Source organism: Notolepis coatsorum (assembly GCF_963971535.1).
Source record: "Notolepis coatsorum genome assembly, chromosome: 9".
NCBI classification, from domain to species: domain Eukaryota; kingdom Metazoa; phylum Chordata; class Actinopteri; order Aulopiformes; family Paralepididae; genus Notolepis; species Notolepis coatsorum.
This window is the reverse complement of record NC_140173.1, coordinates 33,585,037-33,609,036: the sequence shown is the minus strand read 5'-3', so window position 1 is coordinate 33,609,036 and position 24,000 is coordinate 33,585,037.

Below are 24,000 nucleotides of genomic sequence, written 5' to 3'. Positions count from 1 at the left end.
GTGCTAACCTGCCATCTGATTTTTACTAAGGAAAAAACACAGAATAGAGAGGGCCCTCTCAAGAGCCCCGGTACCAGACTTACACATGTGCTTCTGTGGCCAACCCAACACAGTTGTAGGTCGCACGACACACACAACCCTTTATCACCTACAAAAAATGGCAAAAACACACTACAGAGGAACGCCGTTTTTCATAATGAGAGAATACATAATTCTCGATTAGTGTCGGCCACAGGCCTTGCTAAGCACACACGAAAAAGTTACCAAACAATCTTTTCTTTTAGGAAAATATAGTTTCTCAAGCAGTTCTAGCACAACCCCAGCAATCAAGCTAAGGGTTACATCGTATCCCTACCACACAGTGTACAATATATTGTAACAACACGTCTGAGAGGAGGGTTAAGAAGTCCCCAGGGAACCAGGGGGAAGAACACCCCTCATACTTTACCCTTAATACGGCCAGTTAAACAGGTAAACCTGTTAATATGTGAACACACTGTTCATTGTCATTACAGGCTGAGAAAAGAATCATTCTTTACTCATATGTCACTAATCATAGCTTTATAGGTTAGTTTAACCCCCTTAGTTGTGAGTACACGGTACATGAACACACAATGTGTCTCAACACCAGTGATGCCGGTAACGCGTTACTAAGTAACGCGTTATTGTAATCTGATTACTTTCCCCCGAAAATAGTAATCTAACGCGTTAATCTTTAAAAGCCAGTAATCTGATTGCAGTTACTTGTCCAAGTGGCTGTGCATTACTATTTCGTTACTATCTCATCATAAATTCATAATGCAGGCGGAATGCAGTATTTTATTTCGTTTTCGACAGTCAAAAATACATTTTTGAGCTGTTTTTCTTATTTGGGAGTGACGTGGTGTGGCAGTGAAAGGGTTACACAAGAATGTGTCCTCGCGGCGTGACTGGACTCTCTGTCTGTGAGTGACTCTGCTTTGGCCCAATCACATTCCCCATCCACAGTCTGCGAATCAGAGGCAGAGTAGGGCGGGTCTTCACAGCACGTCATGTGACATATGCGCCAATCGTCTGACAGCAGGGCTCCGTTGCATTCGTCTGAGAATTCCACCCCAAAACGCTTGTCTAAACGAAGTGAAACCGCAAGAAGACATTTATAAAAACAATTTAATAGTTACAGTTGATATAATTGAATAGTTCAGCCTGCATTTGTTAGATGTGAATGGATACACTGGTTTTGTAAAACCACTGGCTGGCTGCTCTAATGCTCTCCCACAGTTCTCCAGGTGGGAGAACACGAGTGACAGAGAGAGGGGAGAGAGACACACACACACACACACACACACACACACACACACACACACACAAGCACAAGCACACGCACACACGCGCACACACACACACACACACATACACACAGAGAGGGAGAGAAGGGATTATATTATAATAATAATAATAATTATTATTATTATTATTATTATTATTATTATTATTATTATTATTATTATTATTATTATTATTATTATTATTATTATTATTATTATTATTATTATATTAGAGATGTAGGCTGTCTGGGTGGGGTTGGAGAGAAAGAGGCATGGGGTGAGAGAGAGAGAGAGAGAGAGAGAGAGAGGGGTGAGAGAGAGAGAGAGAGAGAGAGAGGGGTGAGAGAGAGAGAGAGAGAGAGAGAGAAAAGCTCTTATTTGCCAGATTTACAGTTAATTTACATGTTAAAGAGAGACTGCTTGTATGTTTATAGAGAGACATTTATAAAAACAATTTAATAGTTACAGTTGATATAATTGAATAGTTCAGCCTGCATTTGTTAGATGTGAATGGATACACTGGTTTTGTAAAACCACTGGCTGGCTGCTCTAATGCTGTGAGCATCATAGACTGTTGCTTTACCATACTTGATGGTACAGAAGCTGAAGCACTAGTTTAACAATTTACGTTATGTGCAGAGAAACAAGTTAAAAACAATTTATGCACTTTCAATAAAGCGTTTAAAAAAAACTGTTGGGGGAACGACGACGACTTCGTAACCTAGTTACTTTCAAAGTAACTAAGTTACTCTGATAATCAAGTAATCAGTAAAGTAACTTGGATTACTTTTTAAATGAGTAATCAGTAATCAGTAATCGGATTACTTTTACAAGTAATCTGTGGCATCACTGCTCAACACAACAAACCAGATCATTTTCACATCTGTAACAAATAACCCGATTTGCATGGAGACCAGTGACAAGACAATTCACACATAACTCGCGTCGTATCCTAAATGTAGTGCAGCAACACTCGTTTTGGAAAACATCGTTATTTACAAAACATTTAGAAGGGAAAGCAAGAAGAAGTGTTCAAGGTCTGGTCAGGACCCTTCCTACCGTGAGCGCAGATCAAGCGAAACTGCAGTCTCTAACAAGGCACTATAGTAAACACAGCCGTCCTGTGTTGTCGCCATGGGCAGCGTCGCCGCTCCATCCCGCCGCTACGGTCCCCCTTGTTGACGCAGTCCTCGCCGGCTGGCCCCAGGGTAGGTTCGACTAACATCCTCTGTCAAAGATAACGTCGTAGTCAGAGTGTTTAAGCATGTTATTATAGTCTCAGAACGTTCAACAGTGTAGCATTAAGCTAACGGCCGCACTCGGCCGATAGCAGCAAGCTAACGTTACCTAGCCTAGTGACACAACAGGCTCCTGGTAAACACAGCGAGCTAGCGCCGCAGCTAACAGCTGACTGGCTAACACAGTAGGCCACAACTAGCACGCAAGCTAAGCAGCTATCACCTGAACTCGTACACAACGATATAACAAGTCACACTCAGACAGGCCGCCGTTCTGAAACCCTCCTCACCTTTTAAGAGAGAAGAGAAACGAGATGTTAACACAGTTTTACAACAGTGATTTTACCAACATCCGGCGGAGCCAGCACAAGTCCCATCTGGGCTGTAGCTGACTTGAACATGGATTTTCCGATAACGAACATCCATGCCCACATTTCCTCGTTTAGGGTAAACTCTCATTTGCATATGAAAGACGGGGCCTATACGGTGACAGAGAAGAACCCACGCGTCCAGAGATCCTGGGATTACCAGTGTTACAGGCCGTGGCCCACTAGTTGCTATAATGGGCTTCAAACCAAGGTCCTCCGCCGTCGCCTAAAGGCTGAACAAAGGACCCTAATCTGGGGCCGGTTTTCGTAAACATTGTCAGCTAGCCCCCATAGCACTAACAGAAAAGTGGAGCTCGCAAGCAAACATTACTCACCAACCTCGAACCCACCGCTTCTCACAACAGCGGCGCGTCCTACAGTCCAGCTGTGTCGCTGGAAGGTTTTACCGCAACCAGCCGCAGCAAGGAGGACTGCAGTTGAGAGGCATGTAGCGGCATAAACTCCCAATACGAAACCCGACGGAGGTGTAGAATGATCATCATCTTCCAGACACTCCAGTACGAAGACAATATCGCCGTATTTTCTCGAATATAGTGAGAGAGAAAATAAAGATATGATGTCAACGTATCTCTTGTTTTCCAACTCTCTCCTACTAACAACCTCGTCAGTGGGGATCTACCGAGGCACTTCCTTGTGGTTGAAGCGAAGAAGGAGGTGAGGGGGTGGCCCCACCCCTGCTTATATGGGTAAGCTGATAGGGGTGTGGTCAGACAAATATTGGGATATAAAGGTACATTGTGGTCTTTTATTCAGTGCGCGTGCACGTGTGAGGACAGTGCATGAGTGACGCCGAGCGAGAGCCATACGATACAGAACTGTAAACGACATACACATTTGCACTGAACATTATACCTTTGTCTTTTTGCCATTTTATTATAAAACCAGAGACAAGCGCCTCTCTCTTATCGGTCTATCTTACATTACGCACAACCAGCCCGTCTATCTGACAGCCCTTTCTGTGGACTATTGAGAAACAATAGGAATCTTCCATTGGTTCTCCCAGTCCACGTGACCATTTCTAGCATTTCCATTGGCTATAGTGACAGACATAGATATATGATAAATGGATAGATACAGCGGATTAGATGCAGTCCAGAGAAAACAACCAATCTAGATATTTCAAGATTCTATGCTTTACATCTGCGCATTCTCTGAGAGATGCACACAATTTTTAGATGACAATCGATACAATAAAGCAAGTCTTTATCACAAACAAATCCAAAGATATTTAATGTTTTACAAAACATGTCTAGTGTTGTGCCTGGCTTTAGAGGGTTAAAATGTCTTGTTGTAATTCCTTATATACCTAATGTAGCGCATCTTCTTGAAGCAGATTCAGCTTTTTTTGCTCTGATTTGACTTCAGTTTAATTGCATTGTTACTGTTCACATGTGTGGTGCCATCAGTCATATAAGTAAAGATAAAGTTTGAATGACTTACTGAACTGGTGTTTTAATTTCACACCACACTGCTTGTTTGTTATTTCAGCACCAGGCGCTGTCCACCGACTTTTTTCATGTTGAGCAAGCGCTACATTGTACCTCGCTGCCTACCTGTTATTCACTCTCAACATGGATAAAACAAAGTATAATAAGCATTCTTTAGGTGGTGGTAGTTTCTCTATTTGGACGTTATAGCTAACATATAGCCTAGCCTAGTTGGTAAAAAATAAAATAAAATGAGGGGCCAGATATTATTGCTGGCGCGTCTATACTTTCCGTAGCCGCATTTCTGCATGACGCTCTCTGATTGGCCACTGACTGACGCTCTCTGATTGGCCACTGACATGTTTGCCCAATCGCGTGACGAGCTGTGTCTTTGCCCATTTCCGCGTCGAACAGCCTGCAAACTACCTGGCGTTCTATCGCCATGCTCTAAGACAAACTCTAACCTTAACCAACTTCGAAAGAGTGCCTTAGCTTAACCGTCGAAAGAACTTGCCGTCACGCTCTAAGACAAACTCTAACCATAACCAACTTCGAAGAGTGCCTAAGCCTAACCAGTGTAGAAACTGACATCAGCCAATCAGAGAGCGTCCTGCAGAAATGCGGCTACGGAAAGTATAGACGCATTGCTGGCGGGCCAATTTCGGCCCGCGGGCCGCCTATTGCCGACCCCTGCTTTAGGAGAACCCTAGCCCGTGAGCTGTTGCAGTGAGCCATATTGTATATCACTGTAAGAAAAAAAGCTGCAAGAAGACGGTAAATGTCTGGCATCAATGGTTTCCAAAAACTTACTGTCAAATTACAGTAAAATCAAATCAAATACATTTACAGAATACAACCTTTATTTAATGGTTAATATTTTGATAAAAGGTAATTTACTGTATTTGTATGGTATTTGTACTGTACATTTATGTAGAAAAACAAAGGTAATCTGTAAAATAATACAGTGAATTTCCTGTGAATGAAAAAAATATTTACAGTGTAGAAAACACACCATGTGTTATGGTTTGTAACCGACCCCAATCGCACAACACAAGACAGGTATGATGGTTTGCCAAGAAACAGATATTTATTTAGAACAGGGAAAAAGGGCACTGTCCCTTTAAGGGAGAAAACACAAAACACTGGAATAACACAAGAGGGGAAGGTAAAGTGCCTTTAAGAGGCGGGCAGGAAAAGGGAACACTATGGGAAGGTAAGGGAACGCCTAAGGGAAGGTTAAGGGAACGCCTAGGGAACAGAGGAACTAGAGACTAGGAGAACTAGGGAAAGAGGACTAGGGACTAGGAGAACTAGGGATAGAGGACTAGGGACTAGGTGGAACTAGAAGGGGAGAACTTGGGACAGAGGGGACTGAGGCCCGCGGAGGCGGGCTGGGGAACAGGGAGGAACTGGGGACAGAGAACCGCGGAGGCGGGCTGGGGACAGGGAGGAACTGGGGACTGGTGGGAAAACATCTGGGCCGCTCTGCAGAACAGAGGAGAGGGTTAATATTCAAAGGGAACAAACAGAGCAGATGCAGAACAGTCCAAATAACAAAGTAACAAAGTAAATACTATCTTCGTGTGAACAAACACACAGTGGGAGATGAAATGTCCAAAATAATATCCACGAGAGAACAAAACAGAGTGGGAGATGAAATGTCCAAACTAATAACTAAGTGAGAACTAAAGGAGGCAATACGCTGGGTGAGTGACATCACAATCAAAACTCACCCAGGCGTATGCGTAATGGTGCAGGAACAGCAGCGGGACGAGGGCAAGGGGCATTACGCTGAGTGAGTGACATCACAATCAAAACTCACCCAGGCGTATGCGTAAAGGTACAGGGACAGCAGCGGGAACGGGGGCAAGAGGCATTACGCTGAGTGAGTGACATCACAATCAAAACTCACCCAGGCGTATGCGTAAAGGTACAGGGACAGCAGCGGGAACGGGGGCAAGGGCACTACGCTGAGTGAGTGACATCACAATCAAAACTCACCCAGGCGTATGCGTAAAGGTACAGGGACAGCAGCGGGAACGGGGGCAAGGGCACTACGCTGAGTGAGTGACATCACAATCAAAACTCACCCAGGCGTATGCGTAAAGGTACAGGGACAGCAGCGGGAACGGGGGCAAGGGCACTACGCTGGGTGAGTGACATCACAATCAAAACTCACCCAGGCGTAAGCGTAATGGTACAGGAACAGCAGCGGGGCGAGGGCATCGCCACCGGGTGGCTGGCTGTCCGAGCCGAGGGACAGAGTGCTGGAACAGTGGCGGTGGCGAGGGTGTCGTCCACCGGGTAGCCGCTGTCGGAGCCGAGGAACAGAGTGCGCGCCACACCTTGGTGTGCGCGTCGGAACAGTGGCGGTGGCGAGGGTGTCGTCCACCGGGTAGCCGCTGTCGGAGCCGAGGAACAGAGTGCGCGCCACACCTTGGTGTGCGCGTCGGAACAGTGGCGGTGGCGAGGGTGTCGTCCACCGGGTAGCCGCTGTCGGAGCCGAGGAACAGAGTGCGCGCCACACCTTGGTGTGCGCGTCGGAACAGTGGCGGTGGCGAGGGTGTCGTCCACCGGGTAGCCGCTGTCGGAGCCGAGGAACAGAGTGCGCGCCACACCTTGGTGTGCGCGTCGGAACAGTGGCGGTGGCGAGGGTGTCGTCCACCGGGTAGCCGCTGTCGGAGCCGAGGAACAGAGTGCGCGCCACACCTTGGTGTGCGCGTCGGAACAGAGAGACGCCTCGGGGTGCGTCTGCGAGGAGGAGTGTGCCAAGCACGAGGATCCTTGGAAGATGCGCGTTGCGCGCTGGAGACTGGAGAGCGTGCCAAGCCCTTGAAGATGCGCGTTGCGCGCTGGAGACTGGAGAGCGTGCCAAGCCCTTGAAGATGCGCGTTGCGCGCTGGAGACTGGAGAGCGTGCCAAGCCCTTGAAGATGCGCGTTGCGCGCTGGTGACAGGAGAGCGTGCCAAGCCCTTGCAGATGCGCGTTGCGCGCTGGTGACTGGAGAGCGTGCCAAGCCCGAGGGTCCGGAAGATGCGCGTTGGTCTAGATGTGCGTCAGGACGAACAGCTGCGCTGGGGTCTGCAGTGGAACGCTGGGGTGCCTCCCGTGGAAGTTACAGGGAGCGCAGAACAGTCTCCTCCACAGGCTACGGCGACAGCAGACGAAGGCTGGAGCAAACATCTCAAGGCTGGAGAGATCCATCTTACAGCATTGGTAGACCAGAGGATCTCCCGAAAGAGTCTAGATGTTAGAGAATATGACTCAGCATGAATACAACACGACCCCACGCCGAAACGAGGGGAAGAGCCCTGGTATTTAAAGCCCACAGGGGAACTAATTAGCCTGCCACCACAGGTGCGAGAGGTAATTGATAATAGTCCAGGTGTGGCCACTGAGAGTAAACGAGAGTAAAGAACGAGAGGGTGGGGGCTAGAGAGAGTGAGTGAGAAGGGAATTTCTAACAGTAGGCTTTAAAGAAACAGAGAAAAGGTGGTGAGCAGCGGGCAAAACCTCACAGTACCCCCCCCTCAACGGGAGCCACCCGGCGACCCAAAACAAATACAGACAGAGTGGCAGGGGGCAAAACAAGAGGTACTGGCCAAGCCAGCAGGGGAAGCCACCACAAGAGTGGGGCTAGCAAAAGAAACAGGGTCGCCGAGGGGTAACTAGGGTAGCAGAGGGGCAACTGGTCTAGAGGAACTGGGTCTAGAGAACTAGTCTAGCGAACTGGGCAAGAGAACTGGTCTAGAGAACTGGTTTAGAGAACTGGTCTAGAGAACTGGTCTAGAGGAACTGGTCTAGAGGAACTGGGTCTAGAGAACTGGTCTAGAGCAACTGGTCTAGAGGAACTGAGGGGCAAGCAGGGTAGCTAAGGGGTAACCATGGAAGCACCGGGAAAGGGCTAGCAGAGGGAAGGTTAGCTGCCAGGGCACTGATAGCTACAGGGCCTATGCTAGCTGTACTGCTACATCAACATAGAGGCTGCGCAAGCTGCCGGAGCCAGGCTAGCAGAGGGAAAGGGTAGCTGCCAGGGCACTGATAGCTACAGGGCCTATGCTAGCTGTACTGCTACATCAACATAGAGGCTGCGCTAGCTGCCGGAGCTAGGCTGGCAGACAGGGCTGGACCAGCATGAGAGCACAAGCTAGCTGGAAGGACAGTCCTAGCTGTGTGAGAAAAACTGACCTTGCTAGCTGAAAGGGCAGTCCTAGCAGTGGGATAAACTACACAAAAAAGTGGAGGCCATGCAGAGGGAAACTGGGTTAGCCGCCAGGGCATGGCTAGCTACAGGGCCTATGCCAGCAGCAAGGGCTGCATAAACATAGAGGCTGTGCTAGCAGCCGGGGCTAAGCTAGCAGACAGGGGCTCTGCTGAGGGACTGGGTTAGCTGCCAGGGCAAGGCTAGCTACAGGGCCTATGCCAGCAGCAAGGGCTGCATAAACATAGAGGCTGTGCTAGCAGCCGGGGCAAGGCTAGCAGACAGGGGCCATGCTGGTAGTAGAGGCCTAACAAGCTGCAGGGGGGTCAAAACAGGGCTAACAGGGAAGCCAACAGGGCTAACAGGGGAGCTAACAAGCTAACAGGGGAGCTAAACTGGGCTAACAAGGAAGCTAAACTGGGCTAACAGGGGAGCTAGAGGGAACAAGAAAAAAAAAGGCAAACTCAACATACACCGTCTGTGCTGGCTGGGGTCGTCGATTTGGTGGGGTCGTACTGTTATGGTTTGTAACCGACCCCAATCGCACAACACAAGACAGGTATGATGGTTTGCCAAGAAACAGATATTTATTTAGAACAGGGAAAAAGGGCACTGTCCCTTTAAGGGAGAAAACACAAAACACTGGAATAACACAAGAGGGGAAGGTAAAGTGCCTTTAAGAGGCGGGCAGGAAAAGGGAACACTATGGGAAGGTAAGGGAACGCCTAAGGGAAGGTTAAGGGAACGCCTAGGGAACAGAGGAACTAGAGACTAGGAGAACTAGGGAAAGAGGACTAGGGACTAGGAGAACTAGGGATAGAGGACTAGGGACTAGGTGGAACTAGAAGGGGAGAACTTGGGACAGAGGGGACTGAGGCCCGCGGAGGCGGGCTGGGGAACAGGGAGGAACTGGGGACAGAGAACCGCGGAGGCGGGCTGGGGACAGGGAGGAACTGGGGACTGGTGGGAAAACATCTGGGCCGCTCTGCAGAACAGAGGAGAGGGTTAATATTCAAAGGGAACAAACAGAGCAGATGCAGAACAGTCCAAATAACAAAGTAACAAAGTAAATACTATCTTCGTGTGAACAAACACACAGTGGGAGATGAAATGTCCAAAATAATATCCACGAGAGAACAAAACAGAGTGGGAGATGAAATGTCCAAACTAATAACTAAGTGAGAACTAAAGGAGGCAATACGCTGGGTGAGTGACATCACAATCAAAACTCACCCAGGCGTATGCGTAATGGTGCAGGAACAGCAGCGGGACGAGGGCAAGGGGCATTACGCTGAGTGAGTGACATCACAATCAAAACTCACCCAGGCGTATGCGTAAAGGTACAGGGACAGCAGCGGGAACGGGGGCAAGAGGCATTACGCTGAGTGAGTGACATCACAATCAAAACTCACCCAGGCGTATGCGTAAAGGTACAGGGACAGCAGCGGGAACGGGGGCAAGGGCACTACGCTGAGTGAGTGACATCACAATCAAAACTCACCCAGGCGTATGCGTAAAGGTACAGGGACAGCAGCGGGAACGGGGGCAAGGGCACTACGCTGAGTGAGTGACATCACAATCAAAACTCACCCAGGCGTATGCGTAAAGGTACAGGGACAGCAGCGGGAACGGGGGCAAGGGCACTACGCTGGGTGAGTGACATCACAATCAAAACTCACCCAGGCGTAAGCGTAATGGTACAGGAACAGCAGCGGGGCGAGGGCATCGCCACCGGGTGGCTGGCTGTCCGAGCCGAGGGACAGAGTGCTGGAACAGTGGCGGTGGCGAGGGTGTCGTCCACCGGGTAGCCGACTGTCGGAGCCGAGGAACAGAGTGCTGGAACAGTGGCGGTGGCGAGGGTGTCGTCCACCGGGTAGCCGCTGTCGGAGCCGAGGAACAGAGTGCGCGCCACACCTTGGTGTGCGCGTCGGAACAGTGGCGGTGGCGAGGGTGTCGTCCACCGGGTAGCCGCTGTCGGAGCCGAGGAACAGAGTGCGCGCCACACCTTGGTGTGCGCGTCGGAACAGTGGCGGTGGCGAGGGTGTCGTCCACCGGGTAGCCGCTGTCGGAGCCGAGGAACAGAGTGCGCGCCACACCTTGGTGTGCGCGTCGGAACAGTGGCGGTGGCGAGGGTGTCGTCCACCGGGTAGCCGCTGTCGGAGCCGAGGAACAGAGTGCGCGCCACACCTTGGTGTGCGCGTCGGAACAGTGGCGGTGGCGAGGGTGTCGTCCACCGGGTAGCCGCTGTCGGAGCCGAGGAACAGAGTGCGCGCCACACCTTGGTGTGCGCGTCGGAACAGAGAGACGCCTCGGGGTGCGTCTGCGAGGAGGAGTGTGCCAAGCACGAGGATCCTTGGAAGATGCGCGTTGCGCGCTGGAGACTGGAGAGCGTGCCAAGCCCTTGAAGATGCGCGTTGCGCGCTGGAGACTGGAGAGCGTGCCAAGCCCTTGAAGATGCGTGTTGCGCGCTGGAGACTGGAGAGCGTGCCAAGCCCTTGAAGATGCGCGTTGCGCGCTGGTGACAGGAGAGCGTGCCAAGCCCTTGCAGATGCGCGTTGCGCGCTGGTGACTGGAGAGCGTGCCAAGCCCGAGGGTCCGGAAGATGCGCGTTGGTCTAGATGTGCGTCAGGACGAACAGCTGCGCTGGGGTCTGCAGTGGAACGCTGGGGTGCCTCCCGTGGAAGTTACAGGGAGCGCAGAACAGTCTCCTCCACAGGCTACGGCGACAGCAGACGAAGGCTGGAGCAAACATCTCAAGGCTGGAGAGATCCATCTTACAGCATTGGTAGACCAGAGGATCTCCCGAAAGAGTCTAGATGTTAGAGAATATGACTCAGCATGAATACAACACGACCCCACGCCGAAACGAGGGGAAGAGCCCTGGTATTTAAAGCCCACAGGGGAACTAATTAGCCTGCCACCACAGGTGCGAGAGGTAATTGATAATAGTCCAGGTGTGGCCACTGAGAGTAAACGAGAGTAAAGAACGAGAGGGTGGGGGCTAGAGAGAGTGAGTGAGAAGGGAATTTCTAACAGTAGGCTTTAAAGAAACAGAGAAAAGGTGGTGAGCAGCGGGCTACAGTGTAGAAAACACACCATGAGAACACTAAGAATAAGTAACTGTGGGGCCATCAGGATAGGTGTCACCCAGATGTTACTGGTTATAATGCTCTGGTATAAGATATTGATTTGTGTCACTGTTTAATACATGATAATACACCATACCCTGCTCTGAACTCGGAAAATGTTTTAAAGAAATTAAAAGTATGATCTCCAACCACTGTGTGTCGACTTTTTTTTTTTTGTGTGTAACATTTTATTGTTTATTATTTTCTATTGAGTCTATTTTTATTTAATTTGTATTTACTTTACTTGTACTTAGTTGTACTTGTTTTATTGCACATACTGCAGACAGTTTATTGTATGGTATATAAATACCAGATTTTTTATTCTGTAAATTGTAGCTTTTTTTTTATTCCTTGATGCTGTGGAGAGTAAGAATTCCATTGTACTTGTTGCATAATGGCAAATAAATGAAATCTGAATCTGAATCACTATATGTATGAAATTGCTGATAAACTATGTCTTGTTTTGTAAGCTTGTCGTTGCTGAAAACGAGGGTAACCTCAGTGTCTTACGAGTTGAAACAAAGGTTTGAAATGAAATGAGATATACTCTTACAATCCTCCCTACCTCAGCCCATATGCACTAACAAATAATGATGTTAAATTAAACACAAATTAGGCAATGAAGCCCTTCATCTGATCCCTGACTTCATTTAAAATCGTAACATTATCATGTTTGGCACCGTGTATCCTAGCAACAGAGCTTTCCAAACTCAAACTGTCCATTAGAGATAAGCACCATTGTGGTACGGTATGTTCAGTAAACGTGGTTGCTTCCATTGAGTTGCCACTCATCTCTTGGTAGTGGGTATCCTTTCTGAGAAATTAGTGACAATGCTGATGACATCGCTGAAAAACACAAAGGCAAGGACGAATACTAAAAGTAGATGTATGTCTCTGTTAACCTCTTAAGCCCGAGCAGTCCGTATATAGACAATTTCTATGCTTTCAGGAGACGTCCGGAGCTTTTTGCTAGGGATGGCCTTCATCCCAACTGGAATGGAGCCCGGCTGCTCTCCGTGGGTATGGACATGGCTCTGAGATCCGCAGTGAGTGGGAGTAGGGAACTGGACCGGAAACATAGAACATGAAATGGGGTGAGTCCGATTGGGGTGAGTCTGATAATTACCACATCTCACCAAAAAATGGATAATACAGCTGCTAACACCACACCTCCAGAGACAATGGACAATAGCATAACACCGCCCCCCCCCCCCCGCCAACCGTACATTAATAATCATTGCGCCCTCTCCTCCCCGCCTCCCACTCCCATTCTGACAATTGTGGGCTACAGGTCAAGTAAACTGCCGGTGGGCAGGCGATATACAGAGGGTCACCTGTGCGCACTATCCATAGACCCCCGATGTCTGCGCCCTCTGCCCAGGGTTTTCGCTGCTGCGACTGCTGTTGCTGGTTTCACAGGCCCACCCCTCAAGATGGCGTTACTTAATGCCCGCTCCATTGGAAATAAATCCTTCATTTTTAACCTCAAAAGGTTTGGACTTTTGACTGAGACCTGGCAAAAGAGTGAGGAATATGGTCCACTAATAGAACTGTGTCCGCCGGACTATTCCTTTATCAGCACCCCTAGGACATCAGGACGCGGTGGAGGCCTCGCTGTGGTGTTCAGAAACTGTTTTGCAAGTCAAACGGTGAGCGCTGGGACTTTATCTTCATTTGAACTGCAATTGATCAAAGTTGGTCGCTCAGATCCGTTTTATTGTGTTTTAATTTACCGCCCTCCTGGCTCAAATAGCTCTTTCATGCCTGAGTTTAGTGAATTCCTTTCCTCCATTATCAGTCTGGACAGAGTTTTATGGCTGGTGATTTCAACATCCAAGTTGATGATAAAACAGATAACTTTGCTGTTGATTTTCTAAATCTCACTGAGTCATTCAATTTCACCCAGCATGCACGTGACCGGTCCCACTCACACCCATGGACATACGTTGGACCTTGTGTTCTCGCTTGGGTTAATTGTTGACTCCATTTGTTCCGAAGATTTGCATGTTTCTGATCATGACTGTATAATGTTTAATCTATCATTTGAGTTGACCTGCGTGCCCGGTAAACATGTAAAGTCCTCTCGTGTCTTTGGTAAACTCTCTGCAGAGACCTTTTCCTCAGTTTTTGATCAAAGCGCGGTGCAGTCCTCACAAGCTGATATAAACTCTCTGGTCAGCGCATTTAACTCATTTAGCTCATCCATATTGGATAAAGTGGCTCCAATAAAGACGCGCCTCATTCCGTCAGTAAACCCATCTCCCTGGTTAAATGACGCCATTCGTTGTTTCAGGCGTACATGTCGGAAGGTGGAGCATATATCGGAAATCCACAAAACTCCAAGTTCACCGCCTCTACTACAAGGAACTGTTAAACGATTTTAACAATATGGTCAAGGACGCGAGAGTCTCCTATTTTGCCAATCTGATTAGAACCAGTAAGCGGAATCTTAAAATTGTATTTGACACCATCGCCAATATTGTCACCCCGCTCCCCCGGTTGTACCCATATTCTCAAACAAATATTGTATTGATTTCCTCTCCTTATTTGTGAGCAAGGTTGAATATGTTAGGGCCAACATCATCCCCTCCCTCACCTTCCCTCAAACCACCCCCTCCCGCCCATCAATTCTTAATGATTTCCTTCCCATCTCCCTGTCAGACCTTATAAAACTAGTGGGATCTATGAAAACCTCCTCAAGCCCATTAGATATTATACCGACATGCATGCTAAAAAATTAAGACGTACTCACCTCCATTGCTCCGTGTCTGGTTGCCATTATAAACTGCTCACTTCAAACTGGTTGTGTCCCAGTATATTTTAAACAAGCAGTTGTTCAGCCTCTCTTAAAGAAGCTAAACCTTGATCCGTCCCTCCCCAAAATTATAGGCCCATATCAAAATTGCCGTTTATCTCAAAAATCACTGAAAAGGTTGTTGCCATTCAACTCACTGCTGCCTTAAATGCACACTCCATTTTCGACAAATTCCAATCTGGTTTCCGTCAGAAGCATCTGACGAGGGAAAATGTTCTGTGCTGGTGCTATTGGACTTAACTGCAGCCTTTGATACAGTCGACTGTATCTGTATTCTGATCAAAAGACTTAGGCAGTGGGCTGGCATCACTGGGAGTGCGCTGGACTGGTTCTCCTCCTATCTGCAAGATAGGAGTTTTTCTGTGTCTACTGGCACTTTCACATCCGAAACTGCTCCAGTGTCCTGTGGCGTGCCCCAGGGTTCTGTGCTGGCTCCTACTCTGTTTGCACTTTACATGCTCCCCCTGGGAGTAATCATTAGTCAATTCAAAGAGGTCTCTTATCATTTCTACGCTGACGATATCCAATTATATGTCTCTTTCAAGCCCGAACAATCTGACAAATTATCTGCCCTCTTTGACTGTCTGACTGCTGTCAAGGATTGGATAGCAAACAACTTCCTTCAGTTAAACGCAGAAAAAACTGAGGTTCTTATTATAGGCTCAGAAAAAGTCACCTCAGAAGTTGCCACTTGCATGGGGACCCTCTCAACAACTCTGAGGCCCAAGCTCAGAAACCTTGGTGTGATCTTTGACCAGCAGATGCACTTTGATCACCACATTAGATCTCTGACACGTACCTGTTTTTTCCATTTACGAAATATCGCCAAACATCGATCTGTTGTGTCCCAGGTAGAGCTGGAAATGATTATTCATGCTTTTGTTTCATCCCGCCTGGATTATTGTAACTCCCTTTTCACCTGCCTCGATGCATCCTTTTTGGGCCGGCTACAAATGGTCCAAAATGCAGCCGCAAGGCTGCTGACTAGGTCCAGAAAATATTGCCACATCACTCCCATCTTAGTTTCCCTGCACTGGCTCCCCATCAAATTCAGAATTCAATTTAAGGTTCTGGTCATCACCTATAGAGCACTCCATGGTCAGGCACCTGCCTACATCTGCGACCTACTGCGCCCATACACCACGAACAGATCGCTCAGGTCGTCTGATCAGGGCTTGCTGGCTGTCCCCCAGTCTAGATTGAAAAAAAAGGGGACCGAGCATTCTAAACTGTGGCCCCAAGGCTATGGAATGCTCTGCCCTTGGACCTTAGCTCTTAAGCTGCAATGTCCCTCATATGGGAAGTTTTTCGGATTTTTTGCAACCGGCACTTTCGTGACCCCTAGTGGCTTAGGTGTGCATATTTTGTAATACAATATATATATCGAATTGAAGGCTTATTTGTTGCCTGTTGATAGCGACAAAGTCCAACAAAATCTGTTCAGCGGTTCTCGAGTTACATGCCGGTATTTGAGGCTTGTGCAAAGTACACGGTATTGAGCAAAATACCACTCCCGACTCAGGCTGCAGTAGTTCCGTCAATCTAGATCCGATCTAGAAAATTATTGTGGATCGTTGTAACAAATGAGTGTGGCTTTCCAATGATACCCCACATGGGGATCTAAATTAAAAAAATTAAAAACACGAAGAAACACAAAAACAGGAAGAGCAAAACAGCCGAATGAATTGAAGTCTATGAGAAAACTGAGTTTTCCTTTGTACACAGTTTACCATAATCACTCATAATCACTCATTTCTGAATGGATCTTTATGAAATTTGGATATGTACTACATAAGGCTTCATAGGGCGTACTGGAGAAACACACAAGAGGCACAAGCAGTAGCTGGTGGTGACCAAAACGACCCGACACTGAATGTTCAGCAAACCGTGTATAAGAGGACTCCCGTCGAGCTGATTGGTAACTCCTCTCAAGTGCATGACGGTAATTGGCACCTGGAAGCGTGCAGTACTGGGCCAGCCCTCACAGTACCCCCCCTCCACGGGAGCCACCCGGCGACCTGCCCGGCCTCGGTTTCTCCGGATGGGAATGATGGAAGTCGGTGATCAGGGCGGGATCCATGATGAGCTGGCGGGAGACCCAGCTCCGTTCCTCAGGACCGTATCCCTCCCAGTCCACTAGATACTGGAACCCCCGTCCTCGGCGTCGGATGTCCATGAGCTGGTGGACCTTCCACTGGGGCTGCCCATCCACCATCTCTGGAGGAGGCGGATCTGGGGCAGGAGGCATCAGGGGACTGAGAGAGACAGGCTTTACTCGGGACACATGAAATGATGAAATGAGGATGAATGCGCATGGATGCTGGAAGCTTGAGACTCACCGCCGTGGGACTGAGCACCTTCCGGATCCCGAAAGGGCCGACGAACTGGGGGTTCAGCTTCTTGGCGGTGGATTTAAGCGGGAGATCCTTGGAGGACAACCATACCCTCTGCCCTGGTTGGTAAGTCGGCGCAGGGATCCGGCGTCAGTTAGCTCCCCGACTGGTGTGCTCCGATGCCCGGAGCAGCGCAGTCCTAGTGATCTCCCAGACACGACGACACCGGTCGAGATGAACCTGCACGGAGGGAACTGCCACTTCCGACTCCTGTTCAGAGAAAAGAAGAGGTTGGTAGCCCAGAGATACCTCGAACGGCAAGAGGCCGGTGGCGGAGCTGACCAGGGAGTTGATGGCGTACTCGACCCAGGGGAGGAACCGGCTCCAGGATGCAGGCTTCTTGGCGGCAACACACCAGAGAGCAGATTCCACGCTCTGGTTCATTCTCTCAGTCTGCCCGTTAGTCTGTGGATGGTAACCAGACGAAAGACTAACAGTGGCCCCCAATCCCTTACAAAAAGCCCGCCATACCTGGGAAGTGAACTGGGGCCCCCGGTCCGAGACGACGTCCTGGGGAAAACCATGGAGGCGGAACACGTAGCTTGTCAGGAGGTCCGCTGTCTCGGAAGCTGAAGGAAGCTTGGGAAGGGCCACGAGGTGAACCCCCTTGCTGAAACGATCCATCACTGTCAGAAGGACTGTGTTTCCCTGGGAGGGTGGAAGGCCATGTGACGAAGTCCAACGCCACATGGGACCAAGGGCGGCTCGGAATGGGAAGTGGCTGCAGTAGACCGGAGGGTGCCTTGTGAGAGGCCTTGCTAGCTGGGGAAGCTACACATAAAGTGGGCTAGCAGAGGGAACAGGGTTAGCTGCCAGGGCATAGCAAGCTACAGGGCCTATGCTAGCTGTAAGGCTACATCCACATAGAGGCTGTGCAAGCTGCTGGAGCTAAGCTAGCAGACTGCTGGACTAACTGAGGAAGCCGGTTAGCTGCAGGGGCTTAGCTAGCAGACGGCTGGACTAGCAGAGGAGAACAAGCTAGCTGAAAAGACAGTCCTAGCTGTGGGGAGGCTACACATGGGGTTAGCCTGCAGGGGCTGTCTCACATACACTGTTTGTGCCGGCTGGGGTCGTCGACTGGTCGGGTTGTAATGTTATGGTTTGTAAACAACCCCAACAGCACGACACAGACAGGTAGTTTAGAGTTAGCCAAAAACGATGGGCGTATTTATTTCACAACAGAAATGGGCAACAATAAAGTAAATCCATCTGTGGAGAATCCTTTAGCCGAGTAGGTCTCTGCGGCTCTGCAGCTTGATAATCCCTTTAGCTGAGTAGGGCTCTGCGGCTCTGCAGCTTGATAATCTTTTAGCCGAGTAGGGCTCTGTGGCTCTGCAGCTGGATAATAATCCACTCGTGGAGAAAAAGAAAACAGAGAATGTCAGTAATAGAAACATAGAAATCTACGAGGCAGAGTCCAGTAACAAGACAGAGTCTGGTAACAAAACAAAGCGACAATTCTTCAGTGTTAAGGAACACACAAAAACAGATGAAGGTATCGTCTTCAATGTTAAGGAACACACAAAAACAGATGAAGGTATTGAGTCCAGGATAAAACGAGGATATTAGTTCATCAAAAATAGATATCCAAAAAGTCACCAAGGGCAAAGTGTAAATACAAGGCACGGGTCCACGGAGGCAGAGAGAGGAAACAGCAGCAACCTCCAAGGGCGTACTGGAGAAACACACAAGAGGCACAAGCAGTAGCTGGTGGTGACCAAAACGACCCGACACTGAATGTTCAGCAAACCGTGTATAAGAGGACTCCCGTCGAGCTGATTGGTAACTCCTCTCAGGTGCATGACGGTAATTGGCACCTGGAAGCGCGCAGTACTGGGCCAGCCCTCACAATGACATTCTTATTTTTTCCCGCTCTATGGAGGAGCACGTCCAGCATGTCCGCCGGGTCCTCCAACGCCTGCTGGAGAACAAATTGTTTGTCAAGGCAGAGAAGTGTGAGTTCCACGTCTCCTCCATCGGGTTCCTCGGCTACACTATCGAGGGGGCGGCCAGATCCGGGCGGACCCTGAGAAGATCAAGGCAGTGTTGGACTGGCCCAGGCCCACCTGTGTTAAATAGCTCCAACGCTTCCTGGGGTTTGCGAACTTCTACCGGCGTTTGATCAGAGACTACAGCCGGGTCACCGTGCCCCTCACCCAACTCACGTCGCCCTCCGTGCCTTTCGTCTGGTCCACTAGGGTGGACTCCGCCTTCTCAGAGCTGCATAGGCGCCTCACCTCTGCGCCCATCCTGCCAGTATTTCTCCAAAGTATTTCCAATGGACCCATTTCTAAATCATCTCGTATAAAACAAATAAAGCATGAACATTGGCAATGTGTACCTTTCTGCGTGTATTTAATCCACAATCTATAGCTCAACATAAAACATTTCACAATTAATCATAAAATAATTACGTATCATTTTATTTCAACCAAAAATGCTTAAACAATAATGTTAGTGATAGAAGGGAACTCATTTTGTGCAAAAATGGAAAGCTTGCCAATGTTCATGCGCAGAATTATTACAATAGCTGACATTTTCCCAATGATAAATCCCTATACGGGTGGACCGCGCGGGAAACTAAAGTGACGTCAGACTACACCTCCCTCTACAACCGGGGACTTACCTAGTAGTGCAAATGACTTCCTAATTTATGCAAATGACATGTTGTCAGCTTGTGACTGCAACTTGTTCCTGTTTGCGGACGACTCAGCCCTGCTGGTCTCTGACAAGAACAAGTTACAGGTTGAAAAAACCCTCAGCTCAGAACTAGACAAAATATGCATATGGCTTGCTGATAACAAACTATCATTACACATGGGCAAAACAGAGTCCATTCTCTTTGGTTCAAATAACAAACTCAGCAAGACCGACGGCTTCTCAGTTACAGTGGGTGACAATATTGTCACAAGGAAAGAAGAAATTACCTACCTGGGCTTCATCCTAGAGGCTAATCTTTCCTGTGACAAAATGGCATCCAATGTAATAAAAAAAGTCAACCAACGAACTCGATTGACATGCAAGGGGTGGTTTGGAGGGGGTCCGGCACGACCCCTCCACGGCAGAAATTTTTTTCATTTAATGAACCTGTACGTGCAATTTCCTGCAATATAGAGCCTTCAATCTTGACCAATAAAGCTGCTCTTTTCACTATAAAACTCAGTTTATATTGCAGTATGATAGCCAATTACTATAATAATAATAATATATTAATATATATATATTTATATACTGTATATATACTGTATATATTTTTTTGCTCTTTTATTTTTATTAAATCAATCTCCTTTCAAATAGGCCAAGTTTTTAATAAGAAAGAGAGAAAAAATACCAACAAGGAACAATAACAGGGTCTGCTGTAAATATAGCCTATTTTGTGTCTTAATTTGTTATGTTATCCTACACTTTAAGCTGTCTGATATTTCCATTACCTGTAACTCTTGGGTCTTTTTCTCTCCTTCTCTGCCTCCTCCCTGAGTCTGCACAGTCACCATATCATTCTACATTAAGGAGAGCAATACACTTATGAATACACTGAACCGGTTTGAATACACAATATTTATGCTACTCTGTAAAGAAAGGGAGAGAGGGGGGGATATATAATCCAAGTATTTGTGTCTTAATTTGTTATGTTATCCTACACTTTAAGCTGACTGTCTGATATTTCCACTACCTGTAACTCTTTGGTCTCTTTCTCACCTTCCTGAGTCTGTACAGTCACCATATCATTCTACATTAAGGAGAGCAATACACTTATGAATACACTGAACATCATTATGAAACATTTCTATTGCACCCTTACTTACAATTCATTATGAATTGAAAATGGGGAACCCTGATGTAAACAAGACGAAAGTCTTTCTCTGGTCTGCATCCCCTTAACAATTGTGTGTATTGAGCCGTACTGTACTGTACCCATTCTGCAATCTGTTATTGATTGATTAAAAATGTTATTAACATATTGCAGAATGGGTACAATATAGTACGGCTCAATACACACAATTGTTAAGGGATTGCAGACCAGAGAAAGACTTTTGTTTTGTTTACATCAGGGTCCCCCATTTACAATTCATAATGAATTGTAAGTAAAGGTGCAATTAACACCGTGCAATCCATTATTTGTGGAGCCCGCCCTTTAAGTCTTTGAGCTATTAGGCTACTAGGGTTCTTACTTTGCGTTTTGGTGTACAGAAAAATGCTCCGATGTCTGTATTCTTTCTTTTTTCTGCCATGTTACCTGGTTGGCTGGACACACACACATTTTCATTTCAGGTATTGTACCTTAAGATAATTGAACATCTTGATTTACCGTAAATCCTCAAATATAGGACGGGTCTTCTATTTACCTCAGCTGCAAAGAGCACCAGGCCTTTATTAGAGAGGCTTATATAAGAGGCAGGCCTTAATTTCTAAAAATGACACTCATGGACATAATCCCTTCATTTTCAGACTTTTATTGCATTATTATTATTATTATAAAAAAAAAAAAAAAAAGTAAAATCTTTTTTTTTTTGGGGGGGGGGGGTCTCGTCACTAAAGGCCCACGGGCCGTGGCCGTCGTTAATCCGGCCCTGCTCGCGAACGTTAAAATTTGCAAACGAAGTCAACGTTATCCAGCTGACGACACCACATATCTAGATATATGACAACGTTAGCTAGCGGCTAGCACTAAAGCTAATGCCAACCATTTCCCTCCCCATCAACCTGGACCCTCTGCAATTTGCATATCGCCCCAACAGGTCCACGGAGGACGCCATAGCCCATGTGCTGCACACAGCAGCATCACACCTGGACAAGAGGCAGGGGAACTATGTGAGAATGCTGTTCATCGACTACAGCTCAGCATTCAATACCATAGTCCCCTCCAAACACATAGCCAAGCTCAGGGACCTGGGCTTGAACTATGACCTGTGCCAGTGGGTCTTGGACTTCCTGACGGGCAGACCCCAGGTGGTAAGAGCCAGCAACTGCACCTCCTCATCCATCACGCTCAACATAGGGGCCCCCCAGGGCTGTGTTCTGAGCCCCCTCCTCTACTCCCTGTACACACATGACTGCGTAGCACAGCGGAACAACAACACCATCATCAAATTTGCTGATGACACAGTAGTGGTGGGCCTGATCTCTGCCAACGACGAAAGGGCCTACCTGGAAGAGGTAGAGAACCTGTCACAGTGGTGTCAGGAGAACTGCCTCTCCCTGAACGTCAGCAAAACAAAAGAGATGCTTGTGGACTTCAGGAGGTCGGGGGTCAAGGACTACAGCCCCCTCAGCATCGACGGGGCACCGGTTGAGAGAGTGAACAGTTTCAAGTACCTCGGAGCCCACATATCCGAGGACTTGACATGGACCACACACATTGACAGTGTTGTGAAGAAGGCACGACAACGCCTCTACTTCCTCAGGCGCCTAAGGAAGTTCCAAGTCAGTCAGAAGATCCTTAGGAACTTCTACTCATGTACAATAGAGAGCATCCTGACCGGCAACATCACCTCCTGGTTTGGGAATAGCACTGCACAAGACCGTAGCAGACTACAAAGAGTGACACGTTCAGCCGAACGCACAATTGGAGGGGGGCTTCCCACCCTCCAGAACATTTACAACAAGCGGTGCAAGGGGAAGGCTAAGAGAATTATTAAGGACTCGAGCCACCCGAACAACTGCCTCTTTGAACTGCTGCGGTCAGGCAAGCGATACCGGAGTCTTAAGGCGAGCACAGAAAGACTCAGAAGAAGCTTCTATCCCCAGGCCATCAGGCTGCTAAACGAACAATAATCGCTAAACGAACAATAATCACTATGCAACAACCATCAAATGCACACAGCACACACACCCACACGCACACACTCACTCAAACAAACAACACACTGCAGCACCCACTCTCCACACTTTAGATCACACAAACACACTTACACTTTATATTTATTGATAAAGGATTTGCACTACAACTTGTACACCTACTGTGAATTGTACCTAAATTGCACCTCGTCCCATTTCTCCATTTCTGCCTTGCACTATATAGTATTGTATATTAGTACACTGCACAGTATTGTATATTGTATGGTAACTACGTCTATTCTGCATCGAACATTGTACATATGTCTAAACTGAACACTGTGACCTCTTTTTTTTTACTTCTAATTTTACTATGTTTTTATTTCATACTTATCTTGTCTTGCACAGTCTCTGGAGCGCAACAGTAAGAAGCATTTTGTACAAAAGTATTCTGTACTTCTGTATGACAACTATTAAAGAAACAAACAAGAAACAAACGAAACAGAGGGAAACTTTGTTATTATTATTATTATTATTGGTATGACCAGATGGCATTTCGGTATGTGAAACACTTTTATTGTATTGCGTGGTAGAACCTCTACTACTCAATAGTAAACGACATGTCTAACATAAATAATCTTAACAATCATAAACAACTTACTGGAAAATCCTGCCTGCCACCAAATGACACACTTCTGTGGCCTTTGATATTTACACTCAGCCTACCTGCATCGCCAGCGCCGTGCGCCACTGTCTGCTCTGCTGGGGGTTGGACTTGGAGAGGCACTGGATCAAACCATATGGGGGAGCAGGGGGGGGGGGGGGGGGTCGCAATCTTTGGAAACTTAAAAACTTGCTATTAAGTGTCATTGCGTATTATTAATTTGATTGAAATTACGTAGTTATGGTTAGATTTATATATGGGAGGGGGGGGGTATATCATATTTTTCATATGATCAAAAAGTGGGGGAGCAAAATCAGACGTTTGCCCCCCCATGTTCAATAGTCGTAGAGCAGCTGCTTCGCGTGCTCTATTGCGCAGGCGTCTATGCGACAGAGTACAGCAACTTGCAATGGGCCTGGTCTACAAGATACACTACACAACCAAGGTACCCATGTACATGTCAAAATACTTCCCAAAGGTCAGTGAATACCACGATCACAACACCAGAGGGAGCTCCACAAATCATGTTAAACCCAGATTCGGCTCAAACAAGGGACTAAACACGTTTTGCAATTATGCCACATCAATGTGGAACGCCCTACCCAAAGCTGTAAAGGAATGTGAATCAATACCCACTTTCAAAACCACCCTCAAAGAACACCT